The 21798-nt window shown below is 39.9% G+C and overlaps 2 pseudogenes; one reads left to right on the forward strand and one right to left on the reverse strand.

Annotated features, from left to right (window-relative positions):
- Positions 1 to 3165: 3165 nt before the first annotated feature.
- Positions 3166 to 3915, reverse strand: LOC148121866 (kinetochore protein NDC80 homolog pseudogene; annotated as a pseudogene).
- Positions 3916 to 3951: 36 nt separating this feature from the next.
- On the forward strand, positions 3952 to 5939 carry LOC148121867 (kinetochore protein NDC80 homolog pseudogene; annotated as a pseudogene).
- The last annotated feature ends 15859 nt before the right edge of the window (positions 5940 to 21798 follow it).

A 21798-nucleotide genomic window follows, 5' to 3' on the forward strand; every position in this document is an offset into this window, starting at 1 on the left:
AACCCTCACTTTCCTACTGTACGAAGGACAACCTTCAGACACTCTCCAAGTGTTAGACAGTACTCCCCATATAGCAATCATGTGAGACCATGGATGCCTCCCCCAATTACTGTTTCAATTATTATTATTTGAGTAATAATTTTGCTGTGGATTACTGGTAGTTAAGTGATTGAAATGGTTAATATTGTTGATGAGATATAATCTAGAGTCACCTAGGAGACAAATCGAAGGGAACAACTATGGGGCAGTTTCTAGTTTGAGTGAACTGAGGTGAGAAGACCCACTATAACTATGGGTAAAACCATCTCAGACTAGATAAAAATGAGAAAGCAAGCTGAATACCAACATCCCCCTCTCTCTGCCTCCCTTCCTGATGGCAGAGCAATGCCACCAAATGCTTCTTTCAAGCCGCACCATGCCTTCCCCACCAAGAGAGGCTGTGTGCCCTATGACTCTAAACCAAAATAAAAGCTTCTTGCCTTGTTTCATGTCAAGTGTTTTGTGATGGCAACAAGAAAAGGCAAGGCTTGTATGGCTTACCCCAGGACTATAAGGAAAGCTCCAATCTTGCATTTAACAATTTTCCTCACTGTACAATTCTGGGTTTACAGCCGGCTTCCTCGAGACTTTGAACATATTAATTCACTGCACTACCACACCCAGTGCTGCTTTGTAAAGGAAGGTTGTAATCTGATTTTCTTGTTCCTTTGGGTAATATGTGTTTTATCTTTGAAAGCTTGTAAAAGAATTCCTCTTTTTCTTTGATATCCTTTAATGTTACTGAAGAATGTCTCTGTGTGAGGTCACCTCCCCTGCTCAGCAGCACTCGGTGTCCTTTCAGTACAGAATCCCTTTTCCTTCTGTGATCTTCTTAGGAAGATATTATAGCCACTTCAACCATCCATACATGCTTACTGTACTCCTCACATGTCTATATCCTACTCCAGGGTCTTCTAACAAAGTTTCTTGTTTCAGAATCTCAAACTGTTAGCATGTTCTTTGGCTGTCAACATTCTGAAAGGCAGCTCATCCATGGAATTCCTTGTGTAAATTATTTATAGCTACCCCACGGCTCTAGTTGGCTTCTCTTTGTGTCTGTTTCTCTTTGATTTGTTTTTCAGTGGTCTCTTATCTCTTTAAAGATAATTGCTAAGCTCATTTTTTAATTATGTTCATTCTATTTCCTCTGGTTTACCTTGTTTGTTTCAATGTATTTCTCCCAAAGAATTCCTTTTCCTAGAGTATCTAGCTAATTTTTTTTCTTATTAGCTAATCTTTTATTCCTCTAGGACTATCAACTGCTTTCAAAAGTGTAACATCTGCCTTAGAGAAGAGCTGGGCTTTTGCTTTTTCTTCTTCAGGTAAACTAAAGGGAAATGGTTCCAAGGTTGCAAACGTACAGTTCTGTTCTCAAGTCTCCACTCCTCAGCACCGCCCTGGCCTCATGCTGGTATCTTCTCAGGCTCTCAGAAGATAGACAGACTCTGTGAAGACTGATGTTGAGTGGAGCAGGAAGGCAGGATGACAGAATGCTCAGGGGCATTCTGTTATCTTGACAATGGTCTCTCCTCTGGGCTGGTCTCCTCCCTGGTGCCCTACCACTGCATCCTGGTCTTGTTGCTTTCCTTCCCATGAAACAGGAAACACCCAAACACAACCCAGAGGAAAGAAGGGACATGCCAGAAAGCTGTCTCAGCTGATTGCTGCATGTCACTGACTTCCTCATCTCCTGAATCAGAACACCTCAGAATGCATCAGATGGGGGAACACAAACCAAATAAACCTACACTAGCTCCTAATATGGTGTATTAAGGTTTTTCTTTATTAAAAAAAACACACAAACACACAGAACAGGAAAGGGGTCAAACATTCAGGTGTGAAGCACAGGAAGAAAGGGGCGAGTAGGTGGGATCATAGCTTTTTGGTACACCAAGGCCACGCCTCAACCTGGATCGGCCTCTCAAAGGCCATTGGCTGAAGGAAGTTCTACACCATTTCTGACTTTTTTCTAAATAAGAGAGTTTCAAACCCAATACAAAACTATATACAATAAGAACAGATATAAAGTTTAAAAATTAGAATTACAACCAGCATAAACAATAAGCAAGGAACATATGCTAAATGTGTCAATAATTATTCTGTCCTAAGGAGTCTAAGTCTTGTATTAGAAATGGCCTGGCTAAATCATACGACTATTAATTAATCTTCAACTCCATCAAAGGTCTAAAAAAGGAGATAATATTACTTGAGTAGGCAGGAAGCACAATCAAGCAGCTTCCAAAATGTGCAGTAGATGACAGAGACAACCGGCTACCAACATTTTCACTGTTGAAGCAACCAACTTTGCCTAAGGCCTAGGGTAACTAATAGATCATTTTTCAGAGGCAGAAAAAATTTTCAAAACTGTCTTACCCTGTCCTGGCAAGGTGTTGGGGGCTGAAGATCCCCAGCCCCTTGATTTTCTTTGCCTGCCTCAGACCCTTTGCCTGCTGGAGTGAACTGAACAAAACAACTTGTTTTCCTGTGCCTGCAGCTACTCTGAGCATGAGACCCTCATGAGCTTCTGATGGCAGGGGAGTGTATTCTGGTGGGTTTTACAACTGGAAATCCCAAGAGCTGGGGTGTGGCTATCAGTTAAGGATCCCTACATAAGCTTCCTTGGAGCACAATAAAGTTGGCATTCTTGTTTCAAGGATGACCTATGTCTCCACATCTCTGTCTGTGTATGTATGCTTTTAAACCTCCAGCCTAGTTCCTGGCTTATGTACCATCCTGTACTGCAGGTGCTATAGCAAGGTTTGGTAGTCTTTTTTCTTGTATCCTGCTTGACAAGTCTGGACATCATGCATTTTGTCAATGGTCAAGGCATGGGCAATTCCTTGCCCAAAGGCCAGCTTTGCCAAGAAGAAAACAATCTTCAAGTGGAGTGTCTTTGGTGCTCAACATTCTCTCAGGAATAGATCAATGCTGCCAAGAGCACTCGTATCTCACGTCAATAGAACCCTGTTATTTTTTTTTTTGAGGGAAAACCCACACTTTATTAATGTTCTCTACTAACTATCTGTTACACTTAAAAAGCTAATCTACTAAGTTACCACAATTTTAAGATATAAATATTTTGAGTTAATATATGCCAGATACAAGAGAGACACCGTCAATTTATCTTCATTCACTCGGAGTCTTAAATAGAGCAGCACTACTCTTGTACTTCTCAGCAATCTCTTTGATATTTTCCAAGAGGTCTTCAGACATGCATCCTTCATAGTCTCTATCTGCTTTTGCAATCTGTTTTTCAAGGTGTTTTTCCAAAGATGCTACCTGTGTAGCAACCGTGTCTAATAGGTGCTGTAAGTTACATCTCACTGTTCTCCTTTCTTCAGCTGTGCTTTGTAGAAGCAGTTGGTATTCTTGCTTGACAGCCTCTAGCTCATCCATTGCTTCGCTGAGGCCCTCGTTCACAGCACTCTCCAGTAGGTGCTTGTGTTTCTCCAGGGATTCCAGCTCCCTGACACACTTCTCATCTTGTTCCTCAGCCTCCTTAACACTTTGTTGGTAAAGGTCATCCAACTTTTGTACCTCTTCCTTCAGCATCTTCACATTTCTACTGCTCTCTGTCTTCATGGTGTTCAGTTGCTCTAAAGTGTCCTCCAGAGCAATCTTTTTATCTAAAGCTTTGCTAATTTCTTCCTTGCTTTCAACCAAGAGCTCTTTGAGAGGTACATATACTTGAGTCCTGTATTGGACAAGGCTTTTGGCACCAGCTTCAGGATTAAACTTGATTTCAAAGTCATAGCCTTTGGAGTTCTCAGCACCTTTAGGAATAAGTTTTAATTTTCTAGCCAATCTGTGGTAGTCTGCTAATTGTGCTTCAGTCGCCTCTTTGCCTCTGGCATATTTTAATTCCTCACTCCACATTTGTTTCTGTTCAATCTCTAGGTCTTTGGCTAATTTATTCGTACCCCTCAAACCGAAGGGGGAGCAACCTTTGAAAAGCCAAGCACAAACAAACCTTCATCTGAAAGAAAAGTCTCGATATTTGGTAAAAGTTCTGAAAAAAATCAAGGATCCAAGACCACTTAAGGATAAAGCATTCATTCAGCAATGTATTCAAAAGTACTTTGAGTTTCTTACAGAAAAATGGTTATGTACATAGTGTATCCATCAAGTCTCTAGAAGCCCCATCAACTAATGATTTTCTAAAGATCTTTGTCTTTCTTTATGGCAGCCCATCATATGAACTGCTTGTCAAGAAATTTGAAGAAGAAGTTCCAAGAATTTTCAAAGCCCTTGGGTATCCCTTTGCACTGTCCAAGAGCTCCATGTACGTAGTGGGAGCCCCTCATACCCGGCCTCACATCGTGGCAGCCTTGGTATGGCTGATAGACTGCATCAAGATTTATCATGCCATGAAAGAAAGAGCACCTCTATTTGATGATGGGCAGGCTTGGGGAGAAGACAGTGAAGATGGTATAAAACATAATAAGTTGTTCCTGGAATACACCATCAAATGCTATGAGAGTTCCATGACCGGTGCTGACAACTTTGAAGAGATAAATGCAGAGCTATAGTCCAAGTTGAAGGATTTGTATAAGGTAGATGTGTCCAAGCTGCAGTCATTAGCAGAAGAAAACAAAGAACTCAATGAACAGATTGCAAGACTGGAGGAAGAAAGAGAAAAAGAACCGAATCGCCTAGAATCATTGAAGAAACTGAAAACTTCCTTACAAGAAGATGTTCAAAAGTATAAAACCCTGTTATTTAAATGTCGTGTTCTACAGCTCCTTGAAGTGGTTGAAGATTACCTATCTATGCATAATACAATCTCTATGTATCTAAAGAAACTTATTAGTCTAACTATATGTATAACAAACATAAAAGACTATTGGCCTATAATACTTAATACCTGTATAACTTAAAAAATAAGATTTCATGTTAGAATATTAAACAAACTTTGAACAACTGTGCAGTAAATGAGGACAATGACAACAAAATGTAAGCAATATATAAGAATCTTGATCAGAGGTAGAAATGTATAATGCAATATGATAAATATATCTTAAAATTGTGTCAATATACAAAATGTCTTAAACAGAGATAGAAACATGCATCCACACAATCTGACAAAATAGGAGCATATTCAATATAATAAATATAATTTGAACTTGTTTCAATATACAAGAATCTATGCCAATGTAAATTATTCATAAATAGTAGCTCACAAATATTCACTTTATTACTCACTATTATTATTATTAGTATGAGTAAACTTACACTAATATACCTATTATCCCATTCAATTTTTCCATTACTTTTTTCAAAGAGGTCTCTGAGCATACATAATTTCTACCCCAACCCCCAACCTTATACCAATAATAATCAATCCCTAAATGATGTCCTTAACCCTGAGGACAAACTTTGTTGGGAGAAGGGCCATCGTTTTCTAAAATTACTTGCAGTTGTCATAGGGGCTATGTTCTTTCTATGGGAGTCTATAAAACTAAAATAATGGTTAAGTTTCAAGATTATTGTCTGATATAATTGCAAATGGTCTCTGAGTTCCAAAGTTCTTATCTGGAGTGCTATCCAGAACATTGTAAAAAGGTACATCATTTCAGGTAACCAAGTTGGAACCATCTTGACCTGCTGGTACACAAAATTGGTCTTATAGTAGCACTACCAGCATCATGACATCATATCAAGCAGTAGAGTTGTTGTTGTGGGACCCCATCTTTTTCCTGGAAATTCCAAAGATTACTGAAGGAAAATCTACTGTTCATTGTGGAAAACTTAAGCATTATTTATACAGACATATATTCAATGAAAGATATGATATAGACAAAAGAGGTATGGAGAAAAGTAAAATTTTTCCTTAAGGGTTTCTTCTTTCTGTTCCATACCAGGTGGTTCCTGACATGAACAGAAACTCTGAATTTCTTTAACAACGTGCTTGGATTTAGAGAAGAATAACCATTGTTCAACTCCAAAGTCAGCTATGTGTGTGTATGTGTGTGTGTATGTGTGTGTGTGTGTGTGTGTGTGTGTGTGTGTGTGTGCGTGTATGATATATATGATGACCTGTCCTCATAAGTCATATTCCTTTTTGCTTGGTGATTATTTCTGAATAGTTATTTTTCATCTTTAGACATCCAAATGTCCAGGGTCTCTTGACTTTTTGAAGATATGTATTTTCCTGCAAAGACAAGAACAGAACCCTGCCCTAACCCTTATGAGGTTTTCTTACCACCTATATGATTGTCACCTCTGTGAATGAGCTGTTGTTTCTTTTTCTCAATAGGCTTCTCCTTTTCAAAGCTTATCTATATTAATTTTGATGATATCTATAGCTTTTCTTCTCCTGTGGAAACAAGAGCAAACCCCTTCCTTAATGTAACACATCTCCTGGTTTTCATTCTGAGGTCAATACATCTTTGAAATACAATGGCTGATTTAATTCAGAAGTCTTTTCTATTATCCAATGTCTCTCTGCTTTCATTGTTCCTTTCTCGTTAGCATTAAGAGAATTCAAGGTTAATAAAGCATTATGCAATCTATTTCAGGAGGTATTTTCCATCCCTTTCTGTTTGTTTAGCATATCCTTTATAGTTCTATTTGACCTTTCTATAACAACCTGACCTGTAGGATTGTTTGGTATACCTGTAATATGCTTTATATTATAATAAACAAAAAAGTTTCATTTTCTTAGATATATATGCTGGACTATTGTACGTCTTTATTTGTACAGGAATACCCATGATGGTCATAACTTCAAATAAATGCATGATTACTGAGTCAGCATTTTCCAAGCTCAAGGCAGTTGTCCATTGAAAACCTGAATATGTGTCTATGGTGTGGTGCACATATTTTAATTTTCAAAATTCCATAAAGTGGAACACACCCATCTGCCAGATCTCATTCCTTAGAGTACCCTTTGGGTTACTCACTGCAGGCAATGGTGTTTGGTTATAGAAAGAGCAAGTGGAACATCTCTTTATAATCTCCTTATCTTGTTGCCATGTAATAGGAAACTCTTTCTTTAAACCTTTGCTATTGACATGATGTTTTTCACGAAATTCTGAGGCAACACACTTCCAATAAATAACTGATCAATTTCTGCATTACCTTGTGCTAGGGGACCTGGCAGATCTGTATGGGATCAGATGTGTGTTATGTATAGAGTACAAAGTCTGTTTATGATTATATCTTGAACTTGAATGAATTATAAAGTCAATTCTGTATCATCTGGTATAAATTCAGCTGTTTCAATATGCAAAACAACACTTTCTGCATATTGCAAATCAGTAGCTATATTGAGAGGTTTTGAAAATCCCTTAGTACTATGAGAATAGCATATAGATCTGCCTTTTGGACAGAATTATAAGGGCTTTGTTCCACCTTACTTAAATCTTCTGATTTGTAACCTACCTTTTTTATTTATTTGCATCAATATAAAATGTATGGGATCCAGTTGTTGGTGTGTCATGTACAATTCAGGGAAGAATCCAAGTAGTTCTCTTTATAAAGTTAATTCTACTGAATTGCTATTAATCTCTCCTAAAAAAAATTAGTACAAGCTCTTTGCCAGGGTTTATTGTCTTCTCATATTTTTTTTAATTCATCAGCAGTAAAACACACAATAATCTCTGCTGGGTCTATACATGCTAGTCAACAAAGTATCAAATTTCCTTTTATTCAGAGAATTTTTCCACATAAGGTATTTTTAATTTTTTACTTTATGGTTTATGTGGAAAAAAGATTCTTTCTAAGATAATATTTTTACTCTGCATTAAAATTCCTATAGGGAAAATTCTGGAAGAAAATATGACTATATTGCAATTAAGATTTGTATCTACCCTATCAACATAGTTTTCTGTAATTTCTCTCCAACCACCATTAATTCTTTCTTAGTCTTTGTCACCATATAAAATTTTGTTTAAATGAATTATTATATAAGGTGTTATTCAGTCATGAACTGGAACTATCTTCTAACAGTTTTTGAAAGTCATTAAGAGTCCATAAACAGTCTCTCCTAATTTGTGCTTTTTGTATTCTAATCTTCTGTAAACCTATCTTATAACCTACATAATTGACTGAATCTCTTCTCTGTATTTTTTCAGGAGCAATTTGTAAACCCCATTTAGGCAAAACATTCTTTACTTCTTCAAACAATCTTTCTAAAGTATCTGCATTTGAATCAGATAGCAAAATGCCATCCTTGAAAAGGTAAATTACAGACTTAAGAAATTGCTTACATATTATTTCTTATGACTGACTTATGAAGTATTGGTACAGGGTGGGGATATTGAGCAGTCCCTGTGGGATGACAGTATATTGATATCTCCTAGTAGGCTGAGAATTATTATAAATAGTCACTGTGAAGGCAAATTTTTTATCCCTTTCTTGTAAAGGTATAATGAAGAAACAATTTTTTAAATCAGTAACTATAAGAGGCCATCCTTTTGATAATAGAGAAGGCAGAAAAATTTCAGATTGTAGAGGGCCCATAGGTTGAATAACCTTGCTGACAGCTCTTAGATATGTCCCCATTCTCCATTTTCCAGATTGTTTTTTAACAAAAAAATACAGGACAATTCCAAGGGCTGGTTGATTCTTCAATATGGCGAACATCTAGTTGCTCCTGTACCAGTTGGTCTAAAGCCTGCAATTTGTCTTCTGTTAAAGGCCATTGTTTAACCCATATTGGTTTCTCAGTTAACCATTTTAAAGACAGGGCTGTTAGTACCTCTGAAGGTTTGTTAGTTGCTTTGTATTCTTGTATATCCTGAATGACTGGTAACCTTTGTTTATAATACCTTATAATATCCTTACCAGAAACATGAGTTTTGGGGACTGAAGGAATGTTAATCTGGGTATTCCACTGCTGCAATTGGTCATGACCCCATAAATTCACTGCAATATTTGCTTCAGCCTTCCTCTCTGTCTCTCTGGCCCTATGCATTCAACCCATCTCATGCTTTGTTTCATTTGAGATAGGATTCCAATTCCTAAGAATTGAACATCTGCCTCTTGAAGAGACAAAATCAGATGCCAAGATTCTGGAGCAATGATACTCACATCTGTACCCCTGTCTAGTAATCCCTCAATTACAATGTTATTTATACACCCTCTTAGTTTGATCTTTGATCACTTATAGAAGTCTGTCAAAATATACATTTTTTATTTCCTACTGGAGTTTTTGATTCATCCTTCATGTCTATCCATCATCCAGAACAGTATAGTTTCTTACAGTAGGCACTGGAGCTTTAAATTTTCCTTGTTCAACATGTTCTCCACATTTACTGGGAATGATTGGACCACATTTGACATGAGTGTCTATGAGAGGTCCCCAAGGAATTTCATGATGGTATCGGATTGCCTTGTCTGTCTTTCATTGACTTACATTCATTTGTTCAATGTCAGCCTTTGCCACACCTCCTACATATTCCAGATGATTAAGACCTTTTATTCTTGCCATTCTCAGAAAAGAGATTATTTCTAAGAATTCCTTGTCTATAATCCCTTTTCAGATATCCTGTTCTACAACAATTAATGCATTTGGCATTTTGATGTCTCCTTATACCACTGGAAATCACTTCTCCTACTCAAGTCTCAGCACTATAGTCAAATTTATCAACATTCTTTGTATGCAAGATCCATTCATCTATTGGTGCTGATCTGACCTTTAAAGGTCCAAGGACCTTTTTGCATTTAAGTTAGCATTTTCAAAAGTCAGAGGTTCAATAAGTACACATCTAGCTTCTGGGTCTGTTACATCTACTTCTATAGCCTTAGTTAATCTTTGTAAAAAGTCAATAAATGGTTTGCCCACCTTGGGCACCAGATGTAGCAGAATGCAACAGAATACATCAGATGGGGGGGGGATGAACATGAATTAAATAATCCCACACTACCTCCGAATAGGACATATTAAATTTTTTCTGTATTAAAAGGAAAAATTCACAGAACAGGAATAGGGGTCCAACATCTAGGTATGGAGTACCAGGAGAGAGGGACAAGCATGTGAGACCACAGCTTTTTGGTACCCCAAAGCCACGCCTCAACATAGTTCAGTCTCTCAAAGACCATTGGCTTAAGGAGGTTCCCTATCAATCTCCTATCTGATGTTTCGCTCATCCAGGCATGTCTGTGAGGATGCTAAGGTTTTTGTTAGCTAATGAAAATTTTTATCATTGGGTTCAGAAAAGGAAAACAATACCATGCAATGATTGAGCCACATGGAACTTTAGGAATACTAAGGTTATACAACAAATACTTAGTCAAGAATTCTTAAATTAAATTACAAGAGAAAGGCGATGTGACTAGGTGGAGTTAGATCAAATAAAGACTCTCAACTCAGGCTTCACAGCATTCCTGACCCTTTTCAAACCAAAGAGGGGTTTTCAGAATCAATTTAATTCAAGTGATGCTCACAAGGGACACTAGAGAGAAAATAGTTGACACTTTTGACAATTACTTGGAAGCACTGACCCCTGAGAAAACCGAATATGTAATCACAGACACACACTCCCCTGGACACAGCCCCTATTCTCATCTAATTTATCCTTTCTCCTTTAAAAAAGTTATTTTATGTGCATGAGTATTTTGTTTGCATGAGCACCTTGTGTATGCAGTTCCTGTAGAGGCCAGAAGTGGAAGTCAGATGCCTTGGAACTGAAGTCAGAGAAGAGATGGGCCACCATGTGATGCTGGGAAGTAACCATGGGTTCTCTGCAAAAACAAGAACTCTGAAGAACAGAGTTCTCTCTCCAGCCCCATCTCTTCTTATCTCAGGTCACCCCACACACACTCTCTATCCCTTCTTCCCATTCCTTCCCTCTCTCCTTTCACCTCCCCTTCTCTAAAACATCAGCTCCTCCCCCGCTCTCATTTTATGGTTTCTGTGCCAGTACAAAGACACAGACACAGTAGGGTAAGACTCTTTGATAAGTTCTACCAGAAAATGTATGCTTTAATTGCTTCGGTGAATTCTGAGTGATCAATAATTACTCTAAGATAAAGCAATACACTTCTTGCGGCTCACTTAGGGAAAGAAATTCTGGACTGGAGAAGAAAGAGCCAAGCACTTCCTGTGCCAACAGCAGCTCAGCGTTTTTATGGAATCAATTTACCCTTCTAGGGATATTATTTTCTCTGAGTAAAATAGCATCAAGGTTTAAGGCAAATCATTTCTGAGTAAATGGATGGGGTGCCCTACATGCAAGGCTCTTGGAGTAATTATGAGATAAAATCACTGCTCACACTAATTACACGGCTGTCATTAGACCTACACTAAGTCTCTCTGAGATGCAAGATCATCATCATGAGTTGTTCTGAGGACTTTAGTACAATAAAGGCTGATAAATCAACAATATTAAGCCAATTCCTAGTGATAACTGGCATTTCCTACTTCCCACCTTACTGTGATCCTGGACCTGAGTATACACACATGTAGACATTCACACATCACATAGGACTATTTTTCTCTCAATTTACCCATCTCCTTCTCTACTCTCTGCCTATAGCAAACACCCATACATCTCCCAAGGGGAAAAATGTCTTTTACAAAAACTTTGTCCACCTGACCTGGAAAGTGAGTTATTTAAGGTATACAAGAACCAACTAAGAATACTTGGTGCCCTCGGACCAAAGAACCTTTCTCCATCACAGACAGAGCAAAGAAGGATTGTGGGGAAAACTGGCCCAGATCTTAACAAGTTGAGAGCTATCATTCCCAATTTTGCAGGTGAAGCTAACTTCACCCTATGAAGTTCTATGTCTTGCCAAATACACCACAAGCAAGTGTGAACAGGTAAACTAGAATGTGGGTTTTATGCTCCTGAAACCATGATTTGCAAATCACAGGCTTTTAACCCATGTTCATATAGTCTCGACACATCACATTCTGTATGAACAGGTCAGAAAGATACTAGAATCCCTCAAGTTTTATTGTTTCAAATCTCATCAACCTTTTCACAACTCCAGCAAAGCTTCCCAATTTCACTCTCCTGGGTTTCAGCTACCTAGAGTTGACTATGCCATCCACGATCAGTGGGCAGATCATCAAGCAAGCACAACATCGCCATCTAGTGGTGAATGTAGTAACTGCAGGTTACCCAGCACGTCCTAGATTCTTCCACACCCTTTCATCCCTAAATGCACTTATCTCAGATAGCTTATTTTCAGTAAATTTCCAAAAATAATTTTCAAAGCTAATCAAGATTTTCCTATTTTATAAGATATGAAGTAAGTTTAAATTATTTTTAAATGTAGGCATTGACAAAGCCAGTACAGTTCTCAGCCTCATGCTTCCAGATAGACCGTGCTGCCGATAATTGCAGCAAGTGAAATCTGTGGGTAAATGTTAGTCTGCTTTCATTAAAGTGGCTCTAGAGTCAACATTAGCAAGTTCCTGGAAAATGTATGTCAGACGAAAATAGCTGCTTGTAAAATATATGAATACTGGTTCTCAAACAAGTATTAACTGAACATCTACTACAGGGTACAGACTGTAATAGTATGATTATTTTCTACACACACAAGCACATGCACACACACACACACACACGTGCACTCGTGTGCACGCACACACACACACAATGCGAGGAACATTATGGAAAGACTGTAGGAACCCCAGGTCGCGGAGACATTGTCTCGTGCACATAGTAGGACCAGTACAGTCAGGAACTCACAATGGCTATGGTTGCCTGCACAAGACTGAGCGAGGCAACATCCCAGCAGCATGTGTGGGAAGAGACTCGCAGCTATGGGCGGTTGACGGCTGCCAGGGAAGGTCATTTCTCTTAAGAGGTGTGGCCCCTGGAAGGTCCTCCATGTTCCCCAGGATGGCCCTACACCAGTGCACAGATGAGCCGTACTAACTGGATACTGTGGGTTACTACAAAATGGAAGAAGACAAGAAATTGGAAGGGGCCCATGTAGGGGGTCTAGGAAAAGCTGGAGAAGGAAGAAGTGAATGTCAACAAAATACATTATACGCACGCATGGAACTCTATAAATAAAAACATTACAAAAATAGCGTGAAGATTATGACTGATCATTAAGATATTTTTTAGTGATAATGGACATTTCCTATTTCTCTACCCTTCTATGGTTCACACACCTGTGTGCACACATGTGAAGGTGCATTGTACACCACAATAGTGCGTAAGGCTCTTTCCTCTCCACTCCTCTACTCTCTGTCTACAGGAAGATTCATGCAGTTCTCCCAGTGGGACAGATGGCTTTTACAAAGAGCCCACCCCTCTGTTCCCAATAGCACCTAAACAATCCTCCAGTAACCTCGCTTCTGCTCACTAAACACTCATCTGTGAGAAACTTCTCTAGGCTCCCATTTCACATTTTCAACTGCCTAGAATACATTACCCTCTGCAGCTTCCCAGTCATTGCAGCTAAAGCAGAGACGAACAACTTCACCTCCAAACTCCACGTCCCCTCGTTCCTGCCCACACCCACACTCAGCAGTGACTCTTCTCCCTGGTGCTCTCTCTAACCAGACCCAGGGGAGCCCAGCTCTGCACTGACCGAGGCCTCATCATCTCACCCATCCCCCACCCCGTCCCACCACTCCAGTGATCGAGCGCCCCCTCTCTTTCACTCTGACCGCAGTTTCCAGTGCATATTTGTTCTAGATGTGCTTGGTGGGAGCCTTTCGTGTGCCAGGTGCTGAGTGGGTACTGAGAGAGCAGCAGAAACCACCAAGTTGAAATTTCAGGGCTTTTGAGCGATTACAGAGAGAGGAAATAAAAATGGGTATTTGAAAAGAAAGAACACGTAAAGAAGAACTGAGCATTCTCACCCTCTCTCACCGCCATCAGAATCTCTGCTACCCAAAGAACAAGTGGTAGTGAAACTCGGAGTGCCTGTGAGGAGTCTGACACGCGTCGATTACAAACTAAGGAAAGGCAAATACCTAATTGTTTCCCACAATCTCGGGTCTTATGTAACTTTTTAAAGTCGTTTTCATAAATTAACAACTCCTAAACTTTTGAGGGGAAAGAGAATTAATTAGGCAAAATAAAAGTGGTGCATGTGCCTTGCCATCTCTAAAGCTGTGAAACAAAACCAGCTTTGTTACTGGGAGGCAAATGAGCAAGGCGTCCCTGTTTTGATCATTTTGCTAGAAACCTAAAAACTTAAATTACACTTATTATACTTGGAAGAATTAGCTCATCAAATTGATGCTTATAGAGCCTAAAAAGCAATCAGTAAATCTTGTGCTTATTCATAGTCCCAATATTAACTGCTAATTTATAAGGCTTTCTATAACTGATTGATTGATTGATTGATTGATTGATCCTTTTTTTTTTCTCGCTGGTTGTTTGCACAATAGTCCCCTATGGGCCAGGCATGGGTGAACTTTGGAGTATAGAAAAATAATGTCATAATTGTCCTGAAGATATCTGCATTCTAGCATAATAAGAATTTGCAAAATCCTAAGAGATGAGCAGTCTAAATAGAAATTCAGATGAGGTTCTGTGTGGCAGGTTCTGTAAAACAGGGCAGGTGGGAGCCAGGTAGATTTTACCAAACAAAGGCGCTCAGCTTGGGTTTGGGGTTTTGTGGGTGCTTCTGCTGAAGTTGGGGGAAAGTATGACAGACAGAAGAATGCTCCCAGAGTGCGAAACTCCATGCTGAAACGAGTTCCAACACATTTCCCTGTAAGAGCCCCCAGTCCAGAAGACAAAGAGAGAATGAACCTGCTCTAAACGAGCAGTTATCAGCACAGTGGCGAGCTCTCCCGTACTGAACAGATGTCAGACAGTTTCCCATCCCAGCTTGTTGGACATGAACTCAAATGGCCAAAGATCATATGTACAATATGGGCAGACATATGTATGAATCAACTCCAAATAGAAAACCACTCCACAGTTCCCCTAAGGCCTGAAATTAACATACTCTGAGTGTGCCTAGCTGTCCACGGCAGCCATGAGTTTATTAAAATGAAATTCTGCTTGCCCGTTGTGTTATCTGGTGTTTGACTCTTTGTGCGGTTACCACAGCAACACATGGAGGGATAAATTTGGCACAGAGCATGCGGTACTGCTAGAAAAGATTTGCTGTGTGGGGAACTTCATGATACTATTTCCTCCAAAAGAGTTAAAGATAACGCAGCAGAGCCACGGTGTGAGTCAGAGTCGACACAGAAGAGGAGGTGAGATGGGGTGTGTCAGGAAAGGGCCTCATGGACTCTGCCCCAGCAAGTAATTATTAGCACTAAATGGACCGTCTCCGCGGCAACAGTGGGTTTAAAATAAAATACTAATAACTCTACTGTGAACCTGACTCCCCTGAAGGAGAAATAGGTACTCAGGTTCCAATCTAATTGGCCATGAATTACTTTAAAAATACTAATATATTTTTGTCCTTTGAGATTACAATGTAATTACATCATTTCCCCCTTTCCTTTACCACTGCCCCCATATATTTTCACTTGTAAATTCGTGGCTTCTTTTTCTTCTTTGTGTGTACATGTATTCCTAAATATACAAATACAGCCTTATCAGTCACATAATGTTGCTCGTATATCAACAAGAGGGAAATCATGCCTATTACTGGAAATCTAGTCAACTATCCAGGGCTAGTAAAGTGATTCATCTTGGAGCAGAACCTACAACTGCCATTTTACTAAACCAACATAACCCCTAACTACATTCTAAATATTTTGGGGTGTGTGTATGTGTGCACACGTAAGCTTGTGTGTGTGTGTGTGTGTGTGTGTGTGTGTGTGTGTGTGTGTGTGTTTGAGATGGGGTTTTTCCTGTATAACAACTTTGGCTATCCTAGATAGTCCTTGATAAGCCAAGTTGGCCTCAAACTCATAGAGATTTGCCTGCCTCTATTTCCCAAGTGTTGGGATTAAAGACTTGTGCCATCACATCCAACCTAAATATTTGACTTTGTATACCAACACACAAGTGCAGTCTCTATCCTTCATCAAGGAAACATCTCTTTACAATAGATGGACATCATTAGAGAAAACCACAACCCATTGGAATGCAGTTGTGGATCCTAGTACCAGTGGATACATCTACCAAACACTCCCACCACTAAGGCTCAGAGACAATGACAGAAGAGGGGACATAGAGAGCAAGAGGATCAAGGAGTTTGCTGTGAGATAAATGTTCATTCTATAAAAGACATGAAATTTCAGCACAAGAGAGTTTGAGGCAGGAGGGTTATTAGTTCCAGGGCAGAATAGGCTAAAGAGAAGGAACCTACCTTAATCAACCTGATTTTTAGACTCCCTTGTATTCTAAGCAGCAAAACTTTAGAATTAAAGTCCATCTCTAAACCATGATCCTGAATTTCCCTTCTCTACATAGTGATAACAGAGCATGGTTCATTCTAAAAACAGCAAGGACAGAAATCCTGATTCATAAATACAAAGAGTTTGAGGTACTCTTGATAATAAGACAAAATTTAGATAGATAGATAAATAGATAGATAGATGGATAGATAGACATACATATATACATACATACAAACATAAATGATAGGTAGATAAACAGACAGACAGACAGACAGACAGACAGACAGACAGATAGATAGATAGATAGATAGATAGATAGATAGATAGATAGATAGATATTGATAGACATGAGATACAAACATAAATGATAGGTAGATAAACAGACAGGCAGACAGACTGACAGACCAATAGATAGATAGATAGATAGATAGATAGATAGATAGATAGATAGATAGATAGATAGATAGATATTGATAGACATGAGGCATTAGGAAGATATAATGAGCTAACTAACATTTATTGGGTTCATTCCGTGTGTATCTAGTAAGCACAGTGGTGGGGTTAGGTACTTAGTAATCATTCATGAACTTTTTCTTTATGGTATCAACAGTGTGTGAGGGAAAAATATTAAATCAGCAAGAATACAAACAAGCCTACACACGGTGGGTATCACAGACAGGAGCACATGTTACACAACCTCGTTAAAGACAGATCACACTTGGGTCTGGTACAGACTGCTTTTCCGCAGAACTGTTGTCAGCCCATCAAAATGGAAGAGAGCAGAATATGGAACAGAGAAAGAGCACATGAGAAATCAGCACATGGCAAAGAAGAGAGTGAATGATTGGAGGGTGGAGAACCTAGCAGGGTGCAGGCTGCAGGGCCCTGTGGGTAGTAGAGAAGTTGACCTTCTGTTCTGTAGAATGTGGAGGGCTTTTCAAGGCTGTGAGGGAAGCATCATAATCTGATTGATAATTTACCTGCATATGATGAGCGAATTGGGATTTACTCGACACACACGAGAGTTCAGTCACTGAGCCATTCTTTGATGACATAGGAAACCAGAGAAAGAGAAAGCAGCTTGAGTTGAAGTTTAAACTCAGCCTCAGCCAAAGCCACAGCTGCAGCAGGAGAGCTACTTAGGATCCTGCAGTTAGTTGCCAGAAACTCCTAATGGATTGCAGCGTGCAGTGTTTGTGTGTGAGTAGGTAGTAGGAGGGGGATGCAGGCTTCCATGCACAGCCTGACCTGAGCTTGCTAGAGAGAAAGACACTGTGCAAAGGAATCACCGAGACATTCATTCCTCAGTTCCTGAGAGCCACTTTTGTACCCAAGCCTCTCCTGTGTTCACAGCTTTTACTCTGAGAACTGTGATAATATCCATCACTGAGTTGCTGACATGTCTTGGCCAAGGATTAGTTAATAGCCAATCGAAATTAAAGTAAGCTAGTAAAGCCCACAGGAGTGGAACTCTGATGAGGAATGTGGTATTTGAATAAGAATGGCTCCCATAGGCTCACATATTTACATTCTTAGTACCAAGGAGTGGCACTACTGGAAAGGATTAGAAGAACTCATATGGGAGTCCTCTATTCCTCAGCCTGTCTGCCACCAGGTCAAGAGGTAGAAAGGGAGACAGAAAGTTTTGTGTGCAGTCCATGAGCATAAATAGAGACAGTACTCTAGAGAATCAGCTCTATTTTATTCCATATATAAATCTATAAAGATTATATAGGCTTGGGGAACCTGGGGACAAGTTTTAATTTGCATTAAATGGCGCATTCCTATCCCAAGGCTTAGTATGTGGCAGCAGGGTCCTATAGCAGAGCTCTTAGCCTAAGTCTTCTTAACAGGGATCTGTGCCAAGGGTCAAGCTAAAGATGAATCAAGCATCTAGTTTAGAGAGAGACATCGGTTTAGAGACAGCTTTTAGATAAGGTTAGTCCTCCAGACAGGGAGGGAGTTCCATATTGCCCGGCTTAGAGACAGCTGCTAGGCTTATGGCAGACTGCCACCTCTAACCAACCAGCAATGTCTTCCAACAAATTAGGAGCTATGACCTTGTTGGAGCAGGTATGGCCATGACAGAGGAAGTGTGTCACTTGGGATGGGTCTGCCTGCATGCTGCCATATTCCCCACCATTATGATAATGAACTAAGCCTCTGAAACTGAAATTACCTGTCTCGGGCTGGGAGAGCCTTCTGAGTCACGGCACCAATGAAATTACCTGGTGTGAGTGAGAAGGAAGCACGGAACACACAACAAACCTGCTTAGTAGTTTATTAGAAGGGGCGTGTACAGGCCTGGGGATGTCAATGTGCAGAGAAAGAGACAGACAGACAGACAGACAGACAGACAGACATGACGCATCCAACTTTTAAAAGCTGCCTAGCACATGTGCACAGGACGTTGGCATGACTGCATCATATGCAGATAACAGGGTTCATGCATGCTCACAAGGGCTTAGCTGAGTCATATGTGGATGATGTAATCCATGCCACACATGTGTCACACAGGGCCCTTTAACATCCCCAGGGCCACTAGGCACTTCTGCCTGAGGGCTTGTCCACACATGCGTGGCCCTAAAACCCCGAAGTGTCAGTCTTATGGTAAATAAAGACCAGAGAGTTCTGCTCTCTCAAGGTTATTGTCAACAGGTGTGGTTAGTAGCCAGACTTTGTATTTTAGGAATTGAGAAGTAGATATGTTTCTATCTCAAACAAAAGTCTAAGGATCCAACTAATTTCCAGTTCCCTTAAGGAGATAACCTTGGATTCCACACAGGGAGTGGTTTGCCTACAGAATGTTTTGGTCTAGGGTGTGAACATGACTTGTTTTGTTCTTGTAACAGAATGTTTAACTATGAATGTAGTCGCTACCTTCAACTGGTCTGTTCATTTCCTTGTATCACATTAATGCAGTTTTTGTCTTACTTCTATCTTTTGTGGTCAGGGGTATTTTAAGCAATTGGAAACTAAATTCAGGCAAATTTCAGTACACACTGGAACTCCCTCCCCAATACTAGTCTATATATTTCTCCGTTTTATTATTTTCATTCACATCTTCATATATTCTTTACTAATATTGGCTAAATCTACCCTGGCAAGAGGTACTTTTGTCAAGGCTGGTCCTTGACACTAATGTTGAAGTCAGAATAAGGAGTCTGAGATTCCACTCTGTCACTGAGCTGTGTGGTCTTGTGTTAGCCATCAGTCCTGGAGCCTTCTGTCTTGTCACCTGTAAACTCTGAGTACTGGGCCATGTGTTCAAGAAGGCCTCCTCTCACACTGGATATCTAGGGGTCACATCCAGGCCAGGCTCTGTGAGAACATCAGGAAACAGAGCCTCCTATAGCACACTGCACACAGCCTTCTGCATTTTGAGTACTCCAGACAAACATGCATTGTGCTAACCCACCTGCTGCATGCTGCACACAGCTGTCTGCATTTCTCAGCCCTCAAATCTGTGTTGTGCTATCCCACATTGCACCACCATGCTGGGAACCCCAGCAGCTTGGAAAAGCAAGGAGGATTTAGAGCATAAATCTGTATCCCTGGCTCATAGAGGTTACTGATGGCAGTCAAACTGTTCAAAACAAGCTCACTTTTGAAAATACAAAAATTTATCAATTTGATATAAAATATGAGAATCGAAAAGTATCAGCTTGGTTTGGTGACTTGAATGATAGCTCCATTTAAAAATGCTTGTCATGCAAGCCTGAAGACTTGTGGTTGATTCTCAGAAAAACATAAAAAGCCAAGTAGAGTGGCATACATGTCTTTTATTCCAGTGCCAGGAAGTAAAAATATGCCGATTTCTGGGTTTGATGGATTAAAAAAAAACCCATAGGGCATTCAATGAGCAGCCTTATCTCAAAAAAATAAGGACAGCTCCTGAGTACTGCACTCAACTTTGACCTCTAGCCTCCATGTGTATACACACACACACACAAACACACACTCACACATGCATGCATGCATGCACATATGCACATACATTCCAGAAGCACCTGTACCTACATACACACACACACACACACACACACACACACACACACACACACACACCGCCCCCATCACATGCATATATAACATGCACAAACTATATAACTAAAGGATCAAAATTTGTTATTTGTTGTGAAAAATATCAAAAGCCAGACAACATGTAGCTTGTTACAGATAAAAGATTTCCCTGTTTTATTCGATGATGTTTGAAACAATTAGATCCAATCTTCCCATGAATTTAAAGAATATAATGGAGGACGTCAAAAAAAGACTTGCTTTTGCTTTGTTTTGGTAATTGTTGGAAGCAGGCAAGAGGTGCATTCATTGTATTACATATCATAAATGTAATTAATCTCTTTACTTTCATATCTGCTAGAGCTAAGTGGAATAGACACAAGAAATTCCAGACAGCATGAATTGCACATAGAAAGGTTAAGAGCCTAAGAATATGTAGTCTGTGAGGATGACACCACATGTCCTTGTTCATCTGGGATTTCCTGATTTGTCCTGTGCTGTGGGACAATGGTCTGCACCCTGTCATTTGTATTTTAATAAAATGCTGATTTTATTAAAATCAGGCAGGAAGTATAAGTCAGGCGATGAGAACAGGAGAATTCTGGGAAGAGGAAAGCTCAGTCTGCAGTCATCACCCAGACAGAGAGGAAGCAAGGTGGGAATGCCTCGCTGATGAAAGGTACCAAGCCATATGGCTAACACAGACAAGAATAATGGGTTAATGTAAACTTTAATAATTAGTTAATAAGAAGTCTGAGCTAATAGGTCAACCAGTTTATAATTAATGTAGACCTCTGTGTGTTTATTTGGGGCTGAACAGTTGTGGGACCGGGTGGGACAGAAACCTTTGCCAACAGTCCTATTATCCCTGTGTACCTAGCAACAGATAAAAAGTGTCCCCATTTTGGACAACTTATGTCTGCTTTCTATTTTGTGATATAACTTGGAGATAGGTGATCACAAAGAGCAAGACACTGGCCAGTTCACAACCATTTACTCTTGGTGGCAAAAGGCATCTACAATGAGGCCTGACAATAATTCAGGGTGTTCTCAGAAAGGTAGAGAGGCCAGAATGAAAACCGGCATGCCCAATGAAGACCAGGCCCTGCCACATATAGAAATGAACAGAAAGAATAAGACTGAAGGGAGGGACAAATGTTTCTGAAATCCTGAACCAAGGTGGACAGTTAAACCCTGATATTTGAAGAGCAGCTTGTGAAGGCCCCTGGGCAGAAGCAGAGCAACTTCACAGTCTAAATGTGCTGGTTTGGGATGCGACCCTCCACACAAGTTACTGGAGGAACCTTACAGGAAAGTTTCATCTTTCACAATGGGCAAAGAAACAGATCCAGAGTGGCTTCCCCAATAAACAAATTGCAGGTAGGGATAGGGACACTGGAGATCCTAAAACAACCTGTTTCTGTCACAAAAGAAGAGAACATAGCCTCTTCATTGACAGAGCAGGCAATTTCCGAGTGTACTTTGAAATCTAAGCCCTTTTGTGAGTTGGA

This window comes from Myodes glareolus, chromosome 6 (genome assembly GCF_982192425.1).
Source record: "Myodes glareolus chromosome 6, mMyoGla1.1, whole genome shotgun sequence".
NCBI lineage: Eukaryota > Metazoa > Chordata > Mammalia > Rodentia > Cricetidae > Myodes > Myodes glareolus.